Source organism: Pholcus phalangioides, unplaced genomic scaffold (assembly GCF_987345545.1).
Source record: "Pholcus phalangioides strain wild (caught in Gottingen) unplaced genomic scaffold, Ppha-v1.0 ptg000032l_1, whole genome shotgun sequence".
Taxonomy (NCBI): domain Eukaryota; kingdom Metazoa; phylum Arthropoda; class Arachnida; order Araneae; family Pholcidae; genus Pholcus; species Pholcus phalangioides.
Window position 1 is genome coordinate 1,793,019 of NW_028301622.1, and position 23,537 is coordinate 1,816,555.

General features: G+C 38.6%; 1 long non-coding RNA gene across 1 annotated transcript; it reads left to right on the forward strand.

The window, feature by feature from the left end:
- The first annotated feature begins 890 nt into the window (after positions 1-890).
- Positions 891-21,358, forward strand: LOC149066211 (uncharacterized). The gene is made up of 3 exons (XR_016195431.1): positions 891-1,111; positions 9,732-9,808; positions 20,863-21,358. It is a non-coding gene; the product is annotated as an uncharacterized LOC149066211 (long non-coding RNA).
- Positions 21,359-23,537: the final 2,179 nt, after the last annotated feature.

A 23,537-nucleotide genomic window follows, 5' to 3' on the forward strand; every position in this document is an offset into this window, starting at 1 on the left:
CAATGGTTTCACTTTTTAAAAACAATCTATTATATTGTGATATTTTTTTTTTTTGTTTGGAACAATCGAGAAAAAAAAAATTTGTGATGGTGATTAAAGTGATAATATCTAACCCTTCAGGTGGAAAGTATGGGCTTCTCGGTGGTTTTCAGGGCACGATTCTGTACGGTTCGAATTTCAGAATGATTGCTGAATTTCTGCTTGGGGAGCGGGGCCTGATGATGATTCTAGTTAATATAACTCTACATGGGGGGGGGGGGGTGTATTTCCATCTAAAAATTTTGCCTTCCACGGCTCTCTTGCCCTAGTGGTAATTTAACCACGGCTCTCCGGAATGTTCTCAGAAAGAATCGCTTGATGGTACCATTGAAATAGTCACATATTAATTTACACAGCTCCCTGTGGCACTCCCAAGAGAACCACAAGCTTACGCGTTTGACTCGATTCAGAAAAATCGATATGAATTTCAACTGAGCACCGAAAAACAAATTACTTTGATACGCGAGGTTTTTGTCCAGATGAGCAGTCGTCACAACCTTCCAGACTCCAGTGCTTCAAGTCCTCCCCTTCCCAATGAAAACGAGGACTCCACAAGCCTACCAGCCCCGCATATGATGCTTCTTCCCGTGAAGCACATGCATTTTTTATCTGATGGTTCATGGAAAATATATCAGTTTTGAAATCAAGCAGAATATTTGTTTTATTATTATTATTGTTTTTTGATTTCCCAATTCGACGACCACAAATGAGAGATCTGAATTCTAGCTGGACGGATGACGTTTGCTCTTGCTCATTCGGGAGGAAAAAAGATCCGATTATCTCGGTAATTCTATAACGAATATGGTGCATTCGAAGTTTACGTATCTGCCGCGGGGTCGAAAAGTGGGCTCGCTCATTAAAATGAAATCAAAAATTTGCAAGGAAATATGAATTTAATTAAAAAAAAAACCATCCAGGAATATCATTGATTCCCCGTGTGCCTCATCAGAAATTTACGTTCAATCCTTTCGCCGCCAAGTCAAAACCTTTGTTTAGGTCTCGTCTGTTATTGTTGTTGCTCGCCTGCTGCTGACTGGAAGCTGTCTCTCACGCTGCTGCTGCTGTCGTCAAGGTATTTGTCGCTTGTTTTTATTTCAGTGTGTGTTAAAAGGTGAAATATTTATTCTCCTCCCCATGCTTCTGTTATTCGATGGGTTCGAGGGTGGGGCTAGTCTTGACACCAAAAAGCGACTCCAAGTGGAGGTTATATGAATTATTTTCATTTTACCCACTTTAATTTCTCCTCCAGAGACACAATTTAAAATGCAGTCGCACCATTCAAGCACTTACTATTTAAGCAATGATATCCGTTGATACATGAATTGTTTTGTCTCGGGACCGTCATTTCAACTTTTGCGGGGGGGGGGGGGGCGGCGGCGAAGCACATGTACTCTATGTATATATATATATATGTACATACCATTTTTAGTGTATTTTCAAAAGCCAGGTAAATGGTACATATATCTGTACTACTAACAGTAATACTACCATGGCCCCCACATGGGGGGGAAGCTGACAAGGCTCCAGCCCGGGAGTCAGGGGGGCCCCGTGGAAAGGTCTTTGATTTTTTTTTCCTTTCAGATATGTCCCATAGGAAAATAAACGGGACTCTTTAATATCAATCCTATCAATTTGTGTGTGTACTCCTATGGACGGATATCTTGAACTACGTACCTTCTATTCTCATTGAAATTTTTTTTAACTATACACATGTACAAGTAAACGGAAACGATGAAAAGAACATTGTACAAGGGTACAACCCCCCCTCCCCTCGGGTGGCAGTCGTTCTCCTAGGAAGGAAGGAAGGGCATTGTGATGGTCATGGCTACTGACATCAAGGACACCAGCATTTTGTGTGTCCTCAGGGCTACCACGCGACCCCTGCTGTTTCAGTTCGTAGAAGGCCATAATGTCTGGATAGAATGAAAATTGGCGTAAACAGACGTCGTATTCCACAGTGAAATTGCCTTTGGGTGCCGATAAAGCACATGAACTCCCCCCCCCTAACATCCTGGAACAGGGGTCCCGTAGGCTGCGCTCTTCAGCGGACCCCCCCCCCCCCTCTATAAAGTGAACTAATAGTGGGAAAAAAACACAAAAATGGTCCAGGCCTGAAGCTCCGCCAGTCCCATTCGTGGGCGGGTTATGATACTGAGACAGCTTTGTTGCAAGCTTTGCCCATATGGGGACTGTCATTGGCGAAACCAACTACACCCATGGGTAAATCATTCAAAAGCGCTATTTTTTTTAAAACTAAACAGTGTATATGTCATATATTTCAATATATGTATATATATATTTCACCTTGTTTACCATTTCTGTCGTTCTTTTTTTTAAAAAGTTTTTGTAAAAGCCAGTAAAAGTGTAATTATCCCAGCCAAATAACAAGCCTGAAATCAGAGTCCATGGGTTCAATCAGGGAGGGGGAAGGAGGAGAGAGCAAATAGATAAATGGTTCACCGAACCCGGAGTGACTTCTGATATAGATGGCGCTTTCATTTCTTAACCAACTCCATCACACAAAATTGCCATATGGCAATATGACAGGAGTTGGTGCGCTGTGATGTAGCGTAGAGGCCCCTGTTTAGGATCTGGGGCCATTACTGTGTGAGAAGGCGCAGGAATTCACTCAGACTATAGCATAACATAGGCGATATCATTTTCACCTCACTCATACAGTCGAACCCGATTATAGCGCCAGAAATTTTCAGTGAACAAATTTTCCCATTTCTATAAATTATACTTGTTAAACTGTAATTCGTATAACACCAAAGTCATTATAGTGCCAAAATTCTGCAAAATAAATGGCAGCATTTAATCAGGGTTTTCATTAACTTTTGGTAGTAAATTGGCCTTGCAGTTTGGCTTATTTTTTCATTCAGTCACCATCGATGATGTGGTTATTTAAAAATTGGAGAATATTTATACAAAAATTGCCACGTTTTTAAGACAAATAAATTCAACTGGTCGAATGGTCGGCGCGTTTCGGCTCTTCAATGGAGAGCCGTCATCAGGACCTCGTGGTCAGAACTCACACGAATGAAGAGTGATGTTTATGTCTGGTCGTCCGAAGAGTTCGCCTTTGTATTTGCTGCGTCCGAGTGGTCTTTGGATGCGAATTGGGGAGCCATCTGTTGTAAAGTGTTGAAAGTTTTTTCACGACTGAGGTTAATAAAGCCTGTCCAAGCTGACGAAATAGGTGGTGTGTTTCTTCCATCATTAACGAGGAAATTCTGGCATGTTCTGATGAAGTATCCCTCGAGAAAATTCAATTCCGAATTGCGTGTTGCTTTTTTAAAAACAAATGCTTTGTCAAAATCAAAATGATGTGAATGTTGCCAACAGTGTTGGGCAATAGCCGAATTATCCGTCCGTCCCTTCTCAACATGCTTTCGGTGTTCGAGAACTCGAATATTTAGATTTCTTCTAGTTTGGCCAGAAACCAGAAGGTTTGCCTGGTTTTATTAAAACCAGGCAAAGTTACTCATTTTTTGTGATAATTAGAGAATAATCGAGAATATTCATTTTTCTTTTGAATAATGAAACATTTTTTATTAATTTTGCTTATATTATGAAATGTAAATCAAAATCAGTTTTCATTGCCTGAAACATTAAAAAAAAAAAACCAATTTTTGACATTCACCCCCCCCCCCCCCCCAATGGCAACTTTTAGTTTGAGAATATAATCTTGGTCTTTAGAATTATATAATCACCTTCATTCTAAGAAGGTGCCTGACAGTTGAGGGGTTAGGGAGCTAGCCCCTCACTGTGCATGTTTGGGTTCGAATCACGGTTGGTGCATGGATGTTTTCTAACACTTACAAATTCCCTGGATGGATCACGCCGATCCCTCCGGAATACGTGAGGATCACGTTATTTAGAAAAAAAAGATACAGAACTGTTGTTTTCTTCATGCACTTAAATTCCTTATCACTCGTATTTCTTTAGAAGTTGTACAATTCAGCGCTGTTGGTTTAATTTTCTTGCTTTCAAACTTTAATATTGTGGTCTATAAACTTCAGTATTCCCATCTTCTTGACGGGGACAAAGAATATTCTTAAATATTCTCTCAAAGGACTATTATTATAAATAGAGCCCGGAAGTTCGAGCAAAATGCCATAAATGCCTTTTCTTGCCTATTTTCCAACATTTTTGGTAAAAATGTTTTTTTTTCAAATTTTTCTGCCACAAATACCTATTTTAACATAGTTTTAAGTTTATTAGTGAATTTCAGAGGCCATAGTCTATAAAACTTTGATATTTTGGGCATTTAAGAATTTCAAACGAATTGCTGTTTTTAAAATTTTCCAACTCTCAGTATTAATTGTTATCAGAACCCCCCCCCCCCCCTCCCCGAGTCCCCATTTGATCTGGAATAAGTCATCTGAGAGATTGGCGTTGCCATGTATTAACTTTGCTTAACCGAATGGTGTTAGATGTGAATGATTTTGTTTCACAGAAACGCAGCCCGTGTTACAAAAACAGAGGGAAAATAAGAAATTTTCGGTTTCTCTACAGGCTTCACATAATGTCTTGCTCAAGCGTTAGACTGCATTGTATGTGTATAGGGGACCTTTGAAGACCAGACACACCCCACTTCCCATCTCAGAGAGATATCAAAGCGTTCCCGTATAGTGGACTGATGATTGTCCCAAGAGGTCATGAATTTATGTCATGGCTCACACAATGACGGCTCTGGGGACCCATATTGTTTTGATTTTATTTTATTTTTTGCACCATAAATGCACTGCAAACAGCCATGGCTACTTATTAAACAAACATATTTAGTGTTCAATTAAATTGGCCAGTGTCACCCCCAAGGGTGTGCGACAGCTACGGCCACACAGGGCAATGCACTTGAAGGAGTCCCTCATACGTGGTAATCATGGCCCCACATCCTGGAGCAGGGCCCCTAGGAAGGGACCTTTGGCGTGCCCCAGACCAGACTTTTCAAGGGCCCCCCCCCCTTTATAGTGAATTTATGGCATGAGAAAGCAAAAAAATGATGAGAATCATCCCGAAGTCCTGTCAGCGTCCCCCTTGTGGGGACCATGGTGGTAACATTTGGCAAACATAAAACAAGATAGCCATGCTTCACCTATAGAAATGATAATGATTATTCCAAATAATACAAAAAATAAACGAGAATTATTCGCGACTCGGGGGAGCCCCACAGATAATCTTCTCTACCAGCTTCGTGTCCTGTAATGGTGGCCCTGGAATTGACCTAATCCTGAGGGTCCACTAACATTTCATTTTGGGCTCGAAATCAATTTTAACTGAAATAATAATGCAGTTATTAAAACTATAATTAAAACAATAGACGGATTAAGTACAATCAATTTATCAGCTAATTTTTGGACCCTTAATACCTTTGTTTTTAGGCATTTTTTCTTTCTAAAAATTTATTAAAAAAAACTTTTTACAATAAGTTTATTCTTCTTATAATCTTATTTAAAAGTTAAAGTGCCTTTTTTAGTGCCTATTTCAGGCATTTTTAGTGCCTAAACTTCTGGGTTCTAATTATATCATTTATTATGTGTCATTACATATATTCTTGATAATATTTTCTGGAAGGACTATCATTAATAACTTCAGAATTATTCTTATTATTTTCGATAAGAATATTCCCCAGTAATATATAAAAGCAGTCCTTCCAGAGAATATTCTCAAGGATACTATATGTGACTATATTATAAATAACAGGGGAATATTTCTCGTCAAGAAATTATAATATTCTCAAGTTATTTACAATTATAGTCCTTCCAGAGAATATTCTCCGAAAGATTATTCGGGACAATTTTACATCTCTACCTGATTATAACGAACGTAGCTTAAAACGAAAAGTTAAAAAAAAAAATTTGTAATAACAATGAAGAGTAAATTTTTTTTATCCGACAAGTTTCTCACATTTCCAAGTCAGCAATTAAACGGCGATCAGTGCGTCGTTTTGTGTGAACATGCATGCGCTTCATGACTCCCACATCTCGCCAGCAAGAAATAAATCTTCTATCTGTTTCAGTGTCGTGATATCTTGTATCTGTTTTGTCGTGTGTTGTGGTATCCGTTTTATCAATTTAATTCATTCACATTAAATTGCAGGCACTAAATTACAGATTACAGACACAATTAGGGCTACAATAAGTGCAGAAAGATGATTAGAATACAAAATACACAAAGTAATGAATGAGAATTATGTTTACGAGTGGTCAAGGAGTAACACTCTTACCCATACTGGCCACCAAATGTTCTTGAAGTGTTAGTGTTCTTGATCGTTCGAGCTGGACCTTATTTTGGCATGGGGAAGTGTAGTATTTCCCATGACCCTTCCCCCGATTTAGGGCTTTAAATTGGCGCAAAATATGTTTGTTGACAAACCGGAGATTTTTTCACAAAACGTGGAGGCTTTATAATCTCAGCTTTGCCCTGCCCGTTGCCTGTTTAAGTGAAAATCGGGCCCTGTATTGGAGATTATCTTACGTTTGCACCACGAACTGTCGCGGAAGAATTTAAAGCACTAAAATATTAAATTTGTTGCAAAATTAATGTGCTGGAGAAAAAATTCGCTTCTCTAACAGTTGCTCTGATCAGTCTAAATTAAAACAAAATTGGTATAAATCGGTGTACCCGTGTATTCAATCGTAATAAATTGATACTATAAAAATAAAAAGGTTAATATTGTTTCCTTCCTTTGTAATCTGTTAATTTGTTATTATTACAATTTGAATGCGCATGTTAATAAATGTTATTTTACATTTTTGTATGATTTTTACAGTATTGCACTTTGAACTGGCGACACTTCGTTTAAATCGTCACTTTGCTTGAACTAGAGATGTAAAATTCTCGAGAATATTCTCATCGAGGAGAATATTCTCTGCTAGGACTACTATTATAAAATAACTTCAGAATATTCTTATAAGTTCTTGATGAGGATATTCTCCTCTTATCTATATATATAAAATTGATTTTCTATGTGTGCGTATGTTCTCTATACAAATCTACAATTTTAGATCGATCGTCGCCAAATTTTGCATATATACCAAATGGGACCCGACTTGAACGATAGGCTACTTTAAAATTTCGTCAGACCAGGGCAAATGCCCCAAATGGGCAAAAAAACTGTCCGGCAACAATGGTTTTTGGGCCTCAACAATCACTTTCCGAACGTTTACTTTGGTTACCGTGGTTCCCTAGCGATGAGTTTCAGACGTGTTTATGTCTTTACAATGGTTTGTCACTTCTTTAATGCTGCCAGTTATGTATAATAGTTTATGCCTTTATAATGGTTTGCCACATTTCAATACTCTCAGCAATGAGGCTTTTTGAATAGACGTCATAATCATCACCATCATCGCTTTAAGGGTCATATCGAGGTCGCTTAGAGATAGATATACGAAGCCCAGGAGATTAAATACGAAGTAATTAGCCGGACCTACTTTGAGTTGGATATCCATAACATTGATTTCAACTTTTTATTTATATCTTCTCAAGCATGAAAATTAATGTCTCCGTATTGTCTTTTGATATTTATTTGCATAAATTCATATAGTTTAGGATGTTTTTAAAATTAGTTATGGGCCCCGTAAAGTGCATCGAAAAAATTCCACAGCTTTAATTAAGCATTTTTGGAAGCTCAAACAGGCAGAAATAGATAACAGGGGGAGGGGATCGAAATACCTTACACCCATAAAAAAAAAAGGGGGAGGGGACTATTCATTTCTACGTTTCTTTAAATTTAGATTTGTTTCTTTCATGAGAGGCGCAGAACGTCGCCATATTGGTTAACTTAGACACGGTTTGCATGTCCCTCAAAGAAAGAGGGAGATATCGCATGATCCAAAAAGCCTCAATGAAGAAAACCCGGGCAGCGCCGGGTATTGTAGCTAGTTTATAATATAGTTGCATATAATATCCTTGATATAATATTCTCTGGAAGGACTAGTTTCATAAACTACTGGGGAATATTATTATAGAAAATAATAAGAGTTATTCCGTGTCCCAACGACTAAGTGAGTGGAAGAAGACGCGTGCACACGTGTACATATAGGAATTCCAGAAAACCGTTGGTTTTCTCTGTTTTCACCCAACCCACTTCACACGCAGGAAGTCATAAATACATCAACCCTTGCATTCCTCTCCCCTTTCACAGAACGAACAGTATCTGAAAATGTTCCATGGCGTTTTGTGCTTCATGTGTGTATTATTATGCAGTTTTCTTATACAAAGGACAAATGGACGCTTTTGTGGAAACGTATGTATAATTTTAGACATAATTTTTGTGCGGCGTTGATGAGATGATTAATGCCGTCTTTTCTCGATTTTAATAAGATTTGCAATGGGTGCAATTATTTTTGCCATTATAATAGAACCTTGGATGGGGGGGGGGGGAATTGTGAGGGAGCCCTTTAATCCAAACCATGGGGATTTTGCCCGATAAGGGTAGGGATGACAGGGCACCGGCCTCATACAAATACAGTCGAATCCCGTTATAACGAACTCCAAGAGACAGGAGAAATCGTATTGCTATAACGAAATTTCGTTATATAGGAATTCTACGTATTTGCATTGCTCCTATCTAAACTTATCTGGGGGATTAGAAAAGTTCGTTAAAACGAAATTTTCGCTATAACGGTATCTGTTGAAACGGGATTCGACTGTATCATTATTTCCGTTTTTTTTAAATACAAATACAAGGCCACAACGGGCAAAACCTGGCAAAATGCCCAACGACGTAGCTGAGAAAAAAGATGCCGATAACAAATATGGATGTCGTATTTCCAAACTATAAATCTCTGAGTGGGTTTGGTGAAAAAGAAAGTAAACTTCTTTTCCACCACACCCCCTCCTATATTTTTAAACTATTAATTCACTGTAGAGGGCCCCGACGAAGATTGCAGCCTGGGAGCCCTTATCTAAGATGGGATGGGGGGGGGTGGCGGCATGATTCAAAAATGTACTATACGATGCACTGCCTGCGTATGCCATTCAATCCCGTTTATACGGAACGTCTAACGATCGTGGGTTCCCCCCCCCCCCCCCCCCACAAAAAAAAAAACGTTTCAATCCTATCCTGGGGAGTCTTGAAGATCATTTGTGTGCTCAGATGGCAAAATGTTGTGTGTCAGTTTTCCCAAAAGTATTGCGTTTTTCGCATTCCGTAGTCTCGTACGCGTTAGTGTTTAGAATTTGACAAAATTCTCGGATGTCTTTCAGCTATCCCCTTAACTGCCACGGGCGTATATATATATACGCGCTAGGGAGTTTGTGCGTTAACTGCCACGGGCGTATTTATACGTCTTTATGTTCGAAAAATGTGCTGCACTGAGGAGCGGATCGTGTAAGATTTCCTCGGCAATAGAGGGGCTAATGAAGAAAACAATGGAGGCAAATTGTGATGTTATGTATTATTTCGTGGCATTTGGAATCTTGAGATTGCTGTCGCGTAAAGTTTTGAGTCACGCAACATTTTGCATACAGCTCCTTCTGGTTTACTTTCTACGATAAGATGTTACGAATCTTAATTTTAGCAGTTTGATTATTTTTTAGATTATGCATACTATAGGTGAAGTTTATACTTCACATTATGTATTGCTTTTTTTCTTGTTTTTGTTTTAAAACCATAAAAAAAATGACTTGTGTCTCGTATGTTATCGAAGCGACTGGTGTATATTTTTGTTTTCGGTTTGCTGCAGGAATCATTTTTGGAATAATGAGCTCTGTAAACGGCTGATTCAATTATCGGGTGGTCCTGTCAAGCAAGGAAAAACAGGTATAAAATACTAACATTTGCTAAAAGGTTTCCGAATTATGCATAATAAGCGTCTCACGTCGCACATCCTTCTTAGAGGCATAGTTGCATTGAAAAAAATGCTGAAAGAGCGTTCAAAAATTACCCTGCACCAGTTTTGAGAATGGAAATGCAGTGTAACAAAACAACATACAATTTTCGTACGGTCCCACTGTCCTCCAACTTCCAATTAGAAAGTTGTTGCCCTGTATCTTCTGGGGCAAAAAAATATGTATAATTCCAAGTTCCTAAGTGCAATATCCGTTTATAGATACATTATTTTAATCCAAAAATCGGATAAAAGTGGTCAAAGGACAGCATAAGTGAGGGAAAAGAGCTTTTTACGTTAGGTTTTGCTGTTCTTTCATAACTTCGATTTTTGAATTCAAATGTCTCAGCGAATATTGTGCTTGGAAACATGGAATTTTTTCTGTTCGTCTCAGGCGATACAGGGCAACAACCTTCTAATTCGAAGCCAAGGGACCGTAGAAAAATTTATATTTTTATCGTGACACACTGTATTTTCACTCTCAAAACAAACTGATTCAGGGTAAGTTTTGATTGGGCTCAAGCTTCAGCTAAGAATTTGCACTCCTTTCTCGAACTCTCTCACAGCGACCGAATTTCAGCACTCTTTTAGTCTTTTTTTGCTTGTGGTGTTTTGAACCAGTTTAGTAGGACGGGGTGGCAAGGCCTGGGCACGATTTACATTCGATGAGCCCTAGGCTATTGAAATTAAGGAGGCCCATTATGTGTCCAACTCCAGCTGTCCTTGGTCAACGAAAAATTGTCACTGTTTTTTTCGTGTTGAATATATTATGTATGGTAATTTATGGACCTATGGTAAAATATAATCTTTGAGTAATTTTTTGGTCCCTCTGCAGTCGTCAGGGCCACGGGCCTCGTGGAAATCCGCACTGACGTTAGCCCTCCTCCCTCCCATCAGGAAGTCTCAAAATTTGGCACCTTGCTTACGATTGCTTATTTCCTCAGTGCTCACAAGGTGCTGATTGGAAAAATTAAAAAAAAAAAAAAAATTCCGACTATCAGCAATTATGAAGTTGAGGTTAGAAATGAAAATAAGTTAGAAATGCTTATTTTCTTGTGGCGAGCTAAATCTCTTGGGAACCAAGCATTCTTCATACAGTGAAACCTGTCCAAAGGCCACTACATGACGGAGTGCTGTGTACTTTTGAGACGGGCACTCTGACCTAGAATTGTGTCTTGAATGGAATCAATACAGTTCCGACAATGATTATAATTACTGTTACTCACACAAAAACTGGAACCTATCAAAAGTGAAACATTAAATTTGTGGTCCAACTTTTTAGTCTCGACTTGATGAACGTAATTCATCAACCATTCGTTGCAGAGATTATGGTTCTACAACGCTTCCTAAACAAACAAAAAAAATCTAAATTTTTATACGGTTCTCCTCCCCCTAACTCCCAGTTAGAAAGTTGTTGCGCTTTTTCTCCCGAGGGTAGCAAATAAAAGTTTAATGTTTCTGAGTGAAATATCTGCCGAGATATACGAATTCAAAAATCGGAGAAAAGTTCGGAAAGGACAGCATAAATGGGGGAAAGAAGCGTTTTCCGTTGGTTTATGTTCTTTCCCAAATTTTCTGCGATAGAGGGAATTTGTTCTCGAACGAACGATGGAGGGTATTCACACGAGTACTGGTAAACGCGTTGCGATGGCAATGCAATCTACTGGATTGCAAACTTGGCATCTTGAAATAAAATTCTATTCTCTCCATTCTACGTCTCATACGTTCAGATGGAAAGATGAATATGATTAGCGCTGAAAATATCCGTCACCCTTTTTAAATACATCAAAACCCCTCAGATGCGGTCACCCCTCCTTCACGGCCAACTGATGATTTTCTGTTGTATAATATGAGTATGAAACCCCTGATTGACGGTCACCCCTCTTTTTACGGTCGAATTTTTTTTGTCCCGCTGGTGACGGCAATATCGTAATTTTAATTCATATTTTAATTTGATTATTTTTGTCGCACCAGGGCCATTTTCTGCACACGAGGAATTAGACCGGGACCTACAATTTATTGCCGATTCCGAATGCTAATGATTTTACCGGGCCCTCAGGATGCTCAGTCGGCACCTAGTTTGGCATTTTTCACGAATATCTCAATAGCAAATTTATAGGTGTAAAAAAAGTGTGAATGGGGTTAGAGCCCTGTCGAACCGCTGCCCTATATAAGTGTGGGCCATGATGACGAGTGCCCTCTCTGCTTCATATCCCCTTTGCCTGTGGGTTCCCGAATTTGTCTTCGACGGCTCCGTTGCCCCAGTGGACACGTATCCGCCCGCTGTGGTGGTCGAGTGGTCATAGTGACGTACTCACATCGTGAGGACGCGGGTTCGAACCACACCATTCGTCACAAGTGGTGGTTGGCTGAAGATGGTTTTCTGCGGTTCCCAACTTCTCGAGTCGTTCTCGCCATTAAGAGCAACAGGCCTTCAAAGGTACAATTATTCAATCATTACACTTCACTCATATATAGTAGGTAAATTTGATGGCAAGTGGCAGCACTATACATATAACAACCATTACACAGAACCAAACTTCGCGGTAGGTTCATAACACTTACACGCACATTCCAACATGCACCAATTCGTTAGAAGTTCGGCAGAGGAATATGAAAAAAGGTGCATGTACGGTTTAGTAGGACATGTTGCCGCGGGTCTCGAGAGTAGTCTTACAAAGCACCGCTTCATGGTAGTATATTAATGTAGACAGCTCACCGCGGCATTAGCTATTGGTGGCGCCCCAAGGAATGATGCTCACTTTGAGAATCACTAGCCTACGCTTTTGATTCGAATCAGAACGCAGTGATATGAATTTAGAATGAGCACCGAAAAATATAAGTTTGTTCAGATCAGTGGTCACCAAAACCTGTGCTTTAACACCCCCCCCCCCCAACCTCCAATGGAAAAAAAGGACTCCACTTTCCTGGCAGCCACTTCATATCATCCACTGTGTGTTCGTGTGGGCGTCGTGCTGGACTGCCATTATGGGGATCCAGCTTCGAGCCCCGTTAACGCACAGAGGTGGTCGGCCATAGCACGAATGCGACCCGTTGTTTCATGTATAAAAAAAGTCTCTTCGTAGAGAGCAGGCAGACCCACACAGGGCCGCAACTAGATGTTTGGTCATCCGGTGCAAGCGCGCATTTTGACGCCCTCTTGTAATGTTGGAGAGGTTTCAGATTGAAATTTGTGCCCCCTCCGGTTTAGCACCCGAGACCCGCCTGCTCCCCCCCCCCCCAGTTGCGACCCTGCACCTACAACATGGAAACTTCAAGCATTTACCATATTTTCTTCAAAATATGGAAGAAAGACGCAGCACCAGCAAGAACACGAAACAAGCACGGTTCTAACAACGTAAATACGTTAGGGTGACACATGCACTAAAAAAAAACATTCCGGTGTGCACAGGGCGGGATATGCAGCTCTGTTAAGAGGGATGATTTTACAAATCGGTAGAAAATTAAGTGCACGATGTGGCCATACGTTCCGTATTTTCCCGTTATTGTCCCGTTTTTCTGTTTTCTTTTCCCAGCCAGGTTTTTTTGGACAAATGTCCCGGTTTTACCCGTTTTTTAGTTTTCTTGAATTTGTTGTTTAGTTTGTTGTTGCAGTATTATATAGACGTTCCGAAAATTTCACGAATTACCGCATTTTGTTTGGGGGAGGGGTGCTTCCCCCCAAGCAAAAACGAGGTACATGTACGGTTAAGGAAAAGAAGCTACTGCATATTTCGTCTGATGCTTCATCAAGAACATCACATCAGTTTAGAAATGAAGCAAAGTAGTTGTTTTATTATTATTATAATTTCACATTCAATGACAAGTGAGAGATCTGAATTCCAGCACGATGTTCTATGATGCCTTTGCTTATTCGGGAGAGAATTCGGTTATTTTATTGTTCTTTAACAAATATTGCGCATTCGAAGTTCGTGGGTTTAAATATGGGCTCGTTGGCGAAAAACGAAATCAAGATTTTACAACGTAATCCAAAAACGCCAGAGGTTCATCATTCCCCGTGTGCCTCATCAGAAAATGTTAAATTATTTCGCCGCCAAGTCCAAACAAAGCATCGTATCAATATCGTCGTGTGCATTGAAGTCGTGTTGGTGTTTCTTTTCTTCCCGTCAATTAATAAGGTAGCCGATGCTTTTTTCAACGTGCGATTGTGTTAAGGTAAAATATTCTTTGGTAATCTCTGGGGGCTTCTTCGATGGTTCTTGGTGTTTCAGTCTGAACAACAGTTGGAAGCGACTCCAAATGCAGGTGATATACAGAAGTAAGTGCTTTTTCAGGGTCACATTTTCCAGAGACGCAATTTCATTCAATTTAGGCGATGATATACAAATGAATTGCTTCCTTAAAAGTTGACGATAAATTTGCGATCAGCTTTAATCTCTAATATGTGCTTTTGTAAGGTGACCAACTTGTGCCTCTCGTATTCAAGTTGCTCCCACATAATGACTGTCATTGGTGAAATCACCTAAACCTGTGAGTAAATTATTCGCCAATCAGTGTATGTGATGTCTTATATAATGATTGAATAAAGAAATGAAATAAATACAGTAAATGCTGCTGACCAAGAGACAATATCGGAGGAGAGGTTACTGCCAGGGTTTATAGGTTCAATCCGGGAGAAGAACACGGGTAACAAGTTCGTCATACCCAGCTTGGGCAATCACATAGATGGAGCCTTCATTTCCCACCTAAACTAATTCCATTGGTATGAAATTCTAGTATGACGATATGAATAGGGTGTATGTGCCGTAAGGTAGGCTAGGGGGAGGGGCCCGCTTCAGGATGTGGCGGCCATTATTGTGTGAGAGGCGCTGAAATTCAGTGAGACCGTAGTATGCACGTCTATCACTTGTATGTAAATTTTCATTAAGTTCACACACACATTTGTTATTTAGTCACCATCGTTCACTGTGGTTTTTTTTCCCCCATTTCTCAGAGGTAACTAACTGTAGGAGGTACATTATTGAACTTGAGTAAAATTAAGAATCGCTTTTTGTTTCCATGAAAATACAGTAATCTCATTTTAATGAACAGTTGAAAAAAATTGTAATAATAATAAAGGTATTTATCTGACGAGTTTCACATTTCCAAGTAAACGATTAACGTTGATGATGCTTGACCTCCTACTCCTTGCCAGCCAGAAAAATCAAGACAGTGTTTACACGTGTTTTTCAATTCAACCTATGTCAAAAGCTGGTTTTTTAAACTCCTCATAGCTGACCACTGTACTTTCCATTGACGTACACCTTGTTGCGTGACACCCAGCGGGTCATTCCCAAAAAAGTGTTCATTCCACATTTTTTGAATGAAAAATTCAGTTTGATTTTCAAAAGGGAATAGATCTCAAATTATATCCAATGACTTGAATATTAACATTTCATGAATATTTTTCACTTGTGTTTTGTAATATTTTATTTTTTGGGTTTTATGACTGTCATGGATATTCTCCAATCTGTTACGAAAACAAATATAGCTGCAAAAAAAAATTATTATTTCTGCTCATTTTATCCCTTTGAAATAATGAAATCAGCTTATTTCTCTGTCGTTTTGATGGCTTTTCATAACTTTTTGAAAATAGCACATAGAAAAGTTAATTTTTAACATATATTTAGCTACTTAAAATCAAAACATTTTATTTCTGACAGACAACGGGTTGGTTATTAATAGTTTAACATCTTAACTCAGTGTTCTTAAATTTTTCTGCCTGCGAACTGCACAAATGCTTCCCGTAATGGAGTGGACACCATTGTAACAGAGTTGGCATGATTGTAACAGAATGCACAGAAATGCTTAACCGAGAGAAAGATATCTGAAATATATTCTAAATAGGCCATGCGAATACCCTTTTATTTTCCAAAAAAAAAAAACACATGCAAAATGCGATAGGTGACCCAGAAACTCGTCTTATAAACTTTGAAAAACGTCCACCTCATGACCAAATTCTAAAAACACTTACTCCATCCCTCATAGTTTGAATTTTTCGGTCTGGAAAAATTATTAAAATCTGGTCAAAGTGGACACTGCATATTATATCATTGGGATGATTTTTGTTTTGTTTCAAAATTTTTTGTTGAAATTGAATAGTAATTTGATGTTCCCCAGCATGGTCCAACCCCTCGGGGTAAAACGCTTACATAGCGTGGATCATGTCTGGCCTTATAATAATTTGATGTTGGTATAAATCTCACGTTTATGCCTCTCACATTAGTGATCCAGAATGGAATTTGGGGGGGGGGGGGAATCGTGCCTGTCCCATAAAATGCAGAATGTATTGTCATACAGCGACCTTCACTCATACTAAAATGATCCTCATGACACACAAATCTCCTTGGATCTGTGCCTGGCAGTGATTTTAACGATCTGTACTACTTTACTTTCATATTTAACCTAAAAAATAACACGATGGAGAATGTGGTAAAGGGTTTAAATCGAGCAGGTAACTTATTAAATTCAATTTGAACCTTCAAAACCGTTTAAGTAAGAAAAATTTACTTTAAATCATAGTTTCCATTCTGTTGGCGTTGTTTGAGTTTTTGGAAGACTGACAAATTAGCCCGAATTATTATTTTTTGCTTGTAAATTTAAATGATCGATGAGAACTTTTTTTATATATTGAAGCATATCTCCATGTGCTATCATCACTTGATGTTGACATAGGTGAAAAAATAATCTTAATTATCTATGATAATGGGCGTTACATATAGTGGACATCCGACAGACAAAAATGTGGTACTAAATACATAACGTGAATATTAAGTCGTTTTGCAAAAGTTAAATCCAAAATTGTTGACGAAACATTTAAAGTAAACCTTTCGATGAGCTCAAAAGGTTTATCGGATTTAATCTGGTATAAAAATATATTTCCCAAATGACTGTAACAGAGTGGACATTTCAAAATGGGAAAAATTTCGGGACACGAACAAAAAAAAATAGTTTTTCACAAAATTTTTTTTTTTTTGTCAGTTTTATTCTTGGAAGATTTTAGAACAAAAAATTGATAGATTTGCACGAAGTGTCTGTTTAACGCTTTCTTTGAGCTGGGACAGCCAGATTTTGAGGTTTTGGTACAAACAGCGATTTAAAAAAAAAAATTAGATGCCATCTGAAGCAAATTAAAAAATTCCATACGACAGGGAATTGAATGAAGTTCTAGAGAAAAAAAAATTGAAATTACTACCAGAGTGCTCTGAAATTTTGTGAAAAAAATTAGTCTGGGAAACAGATTGTACACATTTTTTGGGGCTGACCCCCCCTTATGAGAATTTTTCGTTATAAACGTATTTTCATTGAGACGGACAACCTGTAGCGCCCTGTTCGTCCGTTATAACGAGGTTCTGCTGTATATTATGCAGTAGAACCTCATTATTTACCCTTATAATAAGGATTTACGAACGAATGGAAATATCGTAGATTATTTCATCTCGCACGAAATTACTAAGAAAAGAAAATCAAACGGAATCGCTGTTCACGTAAAAGCCGCTTCTCAAAATATGTCAAAAGTCCATAGATATTGAGTTGCGACATTGCACATTGTGAAAATACATATTCTTGATGATTTTTTTTTATTGTTGGTGAGGTGGGCGGTCATCTTGTATTAGCACATCGTAGGCCAGGGCCGTAACTAGGCTGGGGAAATCGGAGCGCTGGGCCCCACAAATGTTTACATTTGTTTTGCCTGATAATAAGCCTTTCAAGAGAAAGGGGGCCCGAGAAGGCACACTACGGCCCTGGAGGCCGTTTTTTTTTAGGAGAAGCTCGTGTCACATCACGCAGGTTACATGTAAGTACAAAGACACACGTTAACTCGTGACTGATGAAGAACGTGTTATCAAATGAAGCTAAATGCTGTTCAGGATTGTACGATTTCTTTTATAAAGTTTCATTTCATAACGTTTATAAAATTAATCTTCTCGATAACGGATTTCGACACGCGTTACCTTTTTTAAATATCTCATAAATTCGTTCACTTAGCGGTATTATATAGTCCCGAGAGGTTTTATTTTTATCTTCAGTTTTGGCGCCACTATTCTTCTGTTATTGAATTGATTTGCTCGAACTATGCAGTGTCTATTTCAGTGTGTGTCGACTGTTAGAGACAGCGCTGCTTAGTGTGCTTTTTAGTCTGCTACAGGGTGATTAAGAAAGAATTCAAAACGATTCTGCACATGAAATCGACTATTCTTAGAAATTTGCGAATTTTGAAATCGGGTGATTTTTTTCCGAGTCACCCTGTATAAGTATTAACTTGATATATTGATTATTTGTACAAGTAGAATTTCGTAAAACTGCATTGTACGAAATTAGCTCAGCTAGGGAAAGATATCTTTGACATTTTCAAAATGAAAATGAGTTTCTTGTATGGACGTTTTTATTTTGGAAAATCTGTTGCGACCGCCTCCCCAGCTCATCGACTCACACCTTGGGAACCACACTGATTTGGACACCTCTTTTCAGGGCCGCAACTAGATGCTTGGTCACCCGGGGCAAGCGCGCATTTTGACGCCCCCCCCCCCCTTGTAATGTTGAAGGAGAAGTTTCAGAATGAAATTTGCGCCCCCTCGGGTGCAGCGCCCGGGGCACGAGATCCGCCTGCTCCCCCCCCCCCCCCCCCTAGTTGGAATTTTCCAATGCCTCTTTTTCCAATAACACTTGGAATTATTTTTAACATTGCGCTGGGTCGAAGGCTGCCCTCTCCCTCCCCCCCAAATATCTCTCTGTCTTGGCTTTCATGAAAGGAGAACTGGCAGAGTTTAGCTATGACCCCAGTGAGAGATATCTTTTCCCCTCCCTCACGCTCACAAATTGCTAGAAGGGGAGAGGGAGAGTGAAAGAAGACACGTGTACATTTTAGGAATTCCAGAAAACCGTTGTTTTGAGTTCTCTTTCACCCAACCACCTACGCGCACAGGAAATGGAATCGTTCTCTGGCCTTTCCCCTTCCATGGCATGGCGGGCGTTATGTGCCTGCGCTTTCCTTAAACAAAGGGTCGATGGACGCTTTTGTGGAAACGTATGTATCATTTCAGAAATTATTTTCGTCTGCTATTCATAATGATTGCCTTCTTTTTTCGGATTTTAATTCGAGTTGCTATCGATTGAATTGTTTTTTGCCATTACACTAGAACCTGGGGCCTCGGGAAGAAATTTAAACCATGGTCTCCGCAAGGGTAGGGGCTCATTCTCGAAATGAATGTCATTATTTCCGTTTTTTCACTATGAATTCACTATAGAGGGCGCCCGGGATGAGGGAAGGATTTTTTTACTTCTGCATCGATTCAGGGCAATCGGATCCATGAAATAAACAGTACCCACGGCCCCATAGCAGAACGTTTGCATTGTTCTGCAACGAGCCCTCGGCTGATTGGAAATGCTCTGCATTCGAGGACCCACGGCCTCGAAGCCACTGCCCAGGTTACTTCTTTTGGTCATTCATATGAAAGGGTGTCGGCACCCCCAGAAAAGATTCAGAAATAAAAAATTTTGTTTGTTATATTTATCCGTGGGTGCATACAAAATTTTTATTTCTGAATCTTTTCTGGGGGTGCCGATGGACCCACGTCAAAAATTATCGTGGATGCTCGAGCACGCCCGGCTTCGATGCCACTGATCGAACAAGCAAAAAATTGAGATATTACCCGTTGACTCTATTTCAGTGGTGCGAATCCGGGACAACAGCCTGGAAATGGGAATACGCAGTGGATCCTCTTGGATCCGTAACTGGGAACTTAAAAATAACCGCCGTAGGACGACGATAACTGCTACGTGAATATAATATTCAAATCAGTCAACAAAGCGTCCGTAAGCTTTGTGAATGAGTATACCAATGAGCATATATTGAATCACATATATCTATTTATTTAACAGTTAAACCCCTCTTAACGGACATCCCTTAGATGCGGTTACCCCCCCCCCTTTTTTTTTACGGCTAAATAATATAATTTTCTTTTATAGTATAATAAAAGTACGCATTTATAACCCCTGCATAACGGTCCTCTTTTACAGACATTTTTTGTCCCAATGGTGTCCACAAGAGAAGTTTTGCTGTATATATAATTTCTAATGTATTTTTTGAAGTGGGGTGGGGGCAATTGTCCCCTCGGACTCCCCTCCCGAAAATGACAGGCCTGGGCCCCCTTGATTTGGTGCTATGATTATCGAAAGGAAGCATGGCATGGAAATTTATAAGCAGCTACCTTCAGCTAATGGGGGGGGGGGGCGGAGACTTTTTTTCAAACCGAGAAGAAGTGAGGTCTATCGCCATGCCATGGGCAATTTACTACCTATTGAGTTGCGCCGGAAGTGTAAGTGTACGTACCTAACAGTCTTAAGTGGTGTCTGATTTTTCAGTTATGCCATCTATATATATTTAAGAAGTGAAATGTAGTGATTGAATATTTATACTGTTTGCGGGCGTGTTGTTCTCTGTGGTGAGACATTTTAACGGGGGATATCGGCTCGCATATACGCCTCTCGAAGTTGAAAACCACAGAAAACTCACTTCAGTGTGGAGGGGGGGGGGCGGCTAAACGTATTTCAGCCTCCCTGAATTTTTCAGCCCCTCGTCATGTTAGCTGTCATAATAGCTGCATTTTGGAGCATTGTTGATTTTACGTTCAACTAACTGGTTCGACTTCGCTCGGACGAGAACAAGGATTTCACGTAGATCAGGGGCTTGACGAATTGAATGAGAACATTGGGCGAGTTCCGTTAAATTTCTTTGGAGCCCGGCATATATTTTTTGTGGGAAAAGCGATTAAAAGAAATGTTATTTTCCGAACGCTTAACAAAACCTGAGAAAATTATGCGCTCGCTTAAATTTAGTAATATATCGCCCGGAACATTTTAGGCACCAGTAGAAATTTTATCGGCCCACGGCAAGCCTGGCGCCTGGTATTTGTTAAGCCCCGATAAAGATAGACGAAAAATAAGTTATTTTCTACAGGAATTAACACGGTTTCTTTTCCTACAGCCTTCTGATCACGTGATCTGCAGCAAAGTTCGAGCCCGGACCCGAAAACGAAGGTACTATTTTCGATACTTGGCAATTGTTTGTGCTTATTTGCGGTAGTAGTAGTATTGCGAGGCAAGAATATTCTGCCGAAAGTAAAATTTGGATAATAATCGAATATACCCTTCTTTCTTGTGAACAATAGAATAATTTTAGATTTATATTTATAAAAACTGAAATCATCATAAGCGATTCACCAAAGAAATATGAATACAACCGTTGTAACGAAAATTCTCTTCGTAATAACGAAATTTCGTTATAAAGGAATTGCAGATTTTCACATCCCACGTGAACTCATCTGAGGGGGGATTAGAAAAGTTTGTTAAAACCAGGTTTTTTTCGCTATAACGGTATTCGTTACAACGAAAATCGGTATTCTCTGGGATGAATCAAGTAACAGATTCTCTCTTAAGGAGCTCCCCTCTTCTTGGAATGTGCCCCTAGCAGCTGCGATGATGTCTCTGTTGGCATTTACGAGCTCGGGGAGGGGAAGGAAAAACAAGCAAGTGCGTGGGAGAAAGAGCAGGACTGCCCCCCCCCCCCCCCCCCAAGCAATTTTTCATTCAAATTTCTGTATGGAAGAAACATTTTGGAAAAAAAGCCCAATGAGTTGAAAATTGGTTTACAAATAAATTTAATTTCAACGATTTTTGAAAAATGAAACTTTCACGAATTTTGTCCCGGTTTTCAATCTAGAACTTGTCCCCACCCATGACGATGAACAACAGAAAATAAATTTAAAATACAAAAAGTCACTTTTTTTCCCCCCTTCCAGCTTACTCCCTCACTTTTTTTGTTTTCTTGACCGTTAATTTTTTTTTTTTGTAACATGGTACATGAAGTATCATTTAACTACAATTAGTAATTAGAGTAAAATCAATCTAATTATGATAAAAATCGTTGTTTTTGAAAAATATAGAAAAAATCCGATTTGAAATTTATTACAACATATAATACAAAATATACAAAAAAAAACCACATATATTACCATTTATACATTAGCCCAAGGGATTACATAATCCGTCCAGGGCATATTGATAGTGTAGTATATATTGGGGTTGACAACAGACCAATGGTGTATATAATTAAGATATAATATTGTCCTCGCATTACATTCGTAAAGAGAGAAAAAAAGATGCATGTATATGGGATTATTATTCAATTGTGTTGATTTTGTTTATGAGTAGTTTTTTGAATTTGTGTAGTGATTTTTCCGCTTTTATTTCGTTATTCAATCTATTATATTCTTTAGGTGCTATGTATATGAATTGTTTTTTGTATTATGGTTTTGTTTGGTTTAATTATGGCGTATTGAATTCCGTGTTGTCTTGTTTGTCTCTGCTGGTGTTTAATTTTGAACCAATCGGGATTTTTCTGAATAAAGAGTAATATTTTGTAAAGATAGAGTTTATTGATGTTAAATCTATAATCATTGTGACAGTCTTGGATTATATTTATATTATTCGCAACTTTTCTCAGAGTGTTTCTTATTATATTTATATTTGAGTCGTAATCACCGCCCCATACCGATGTACCATATTGTATGACTGGTAAAATCCATGCGAAATAAATAGTACCAAGAAATTTAGGGGATATAATATTTTTCAAGCAGTAAATCCTGGTATTGATGTATTTTAGTTTATTGCTTACTGTCACCGCTTGAGTCTTCCATTTAAGGTTTTTATTAAAAACGATTCCTAGATAGTTTATTTCATCGGACTCCTCAATTCCAGTACAGCGAATATAATTGAAAATGCATAAATTTAGTTTTATTTAAATTAAGGGTCAATTTATTATATTTTAGCCATTGTGAAATTATTGTCATATCATTTTCAGCTTTATATTTAAGGTTTAGGTCATCATTATCGGAAATGAAGAGCACTGTGTCATCTGCATAACTAATAATATTTCCATTCATTTGTAGGTGTTGTATATCATTTACATAAATCAAAAAGAGTATCGCTCCGAGTACCGATCCCTGTGGGACACGGCTTACTATTTGCTTAAAAGATCCTATTTCATTTTTAATTTTAATTGCCTGTTTTCTGTTCGTTAAGTAGCTTTTAAACGAGTCGTGTATTTTTCCTCTTATACCAGCCTTATTAATTTTGTCCAGAAGTATTTTACGGTCAACGCTGTCAAATGCTTTACGTAAATCCAAAAAAACAGCGAGGATTTTTTTTTATTGTTATTGACATTCTTGTAAATGTATTCAGTGAGTTTTAGAACTGCCATTTCTGTGTTTTTATTTTCAAGAAATCCAAATTGGTTTTTTGCAAAGTAAGAGTTGAGGAAATCCATAATTTTCATAACCCGTTCTATGACTTTAGACATAATTGGAAGTATCGATATTTTGGCGATAATTATTATAATTATTAATATTTCCAGTTTTGTGAATATGTCTAACAATGGCATATTTAAGTTTTTCAATAAAAGTACCTTCAGTAATTGAAGTATTGATTATATGCGTTACGAACCGCAGGTGATGTTTACAAACTATTTTTAGCATTCTAGCATTAATGCCATCGTATCCAATCGCTTTGTTATTATTTGATTTCATAACTATATATTTAACATATTTTTCTTCTACTGGAGTAAAAACCGTAGAATTAATTTGGTTACAAGACGTTTGAATT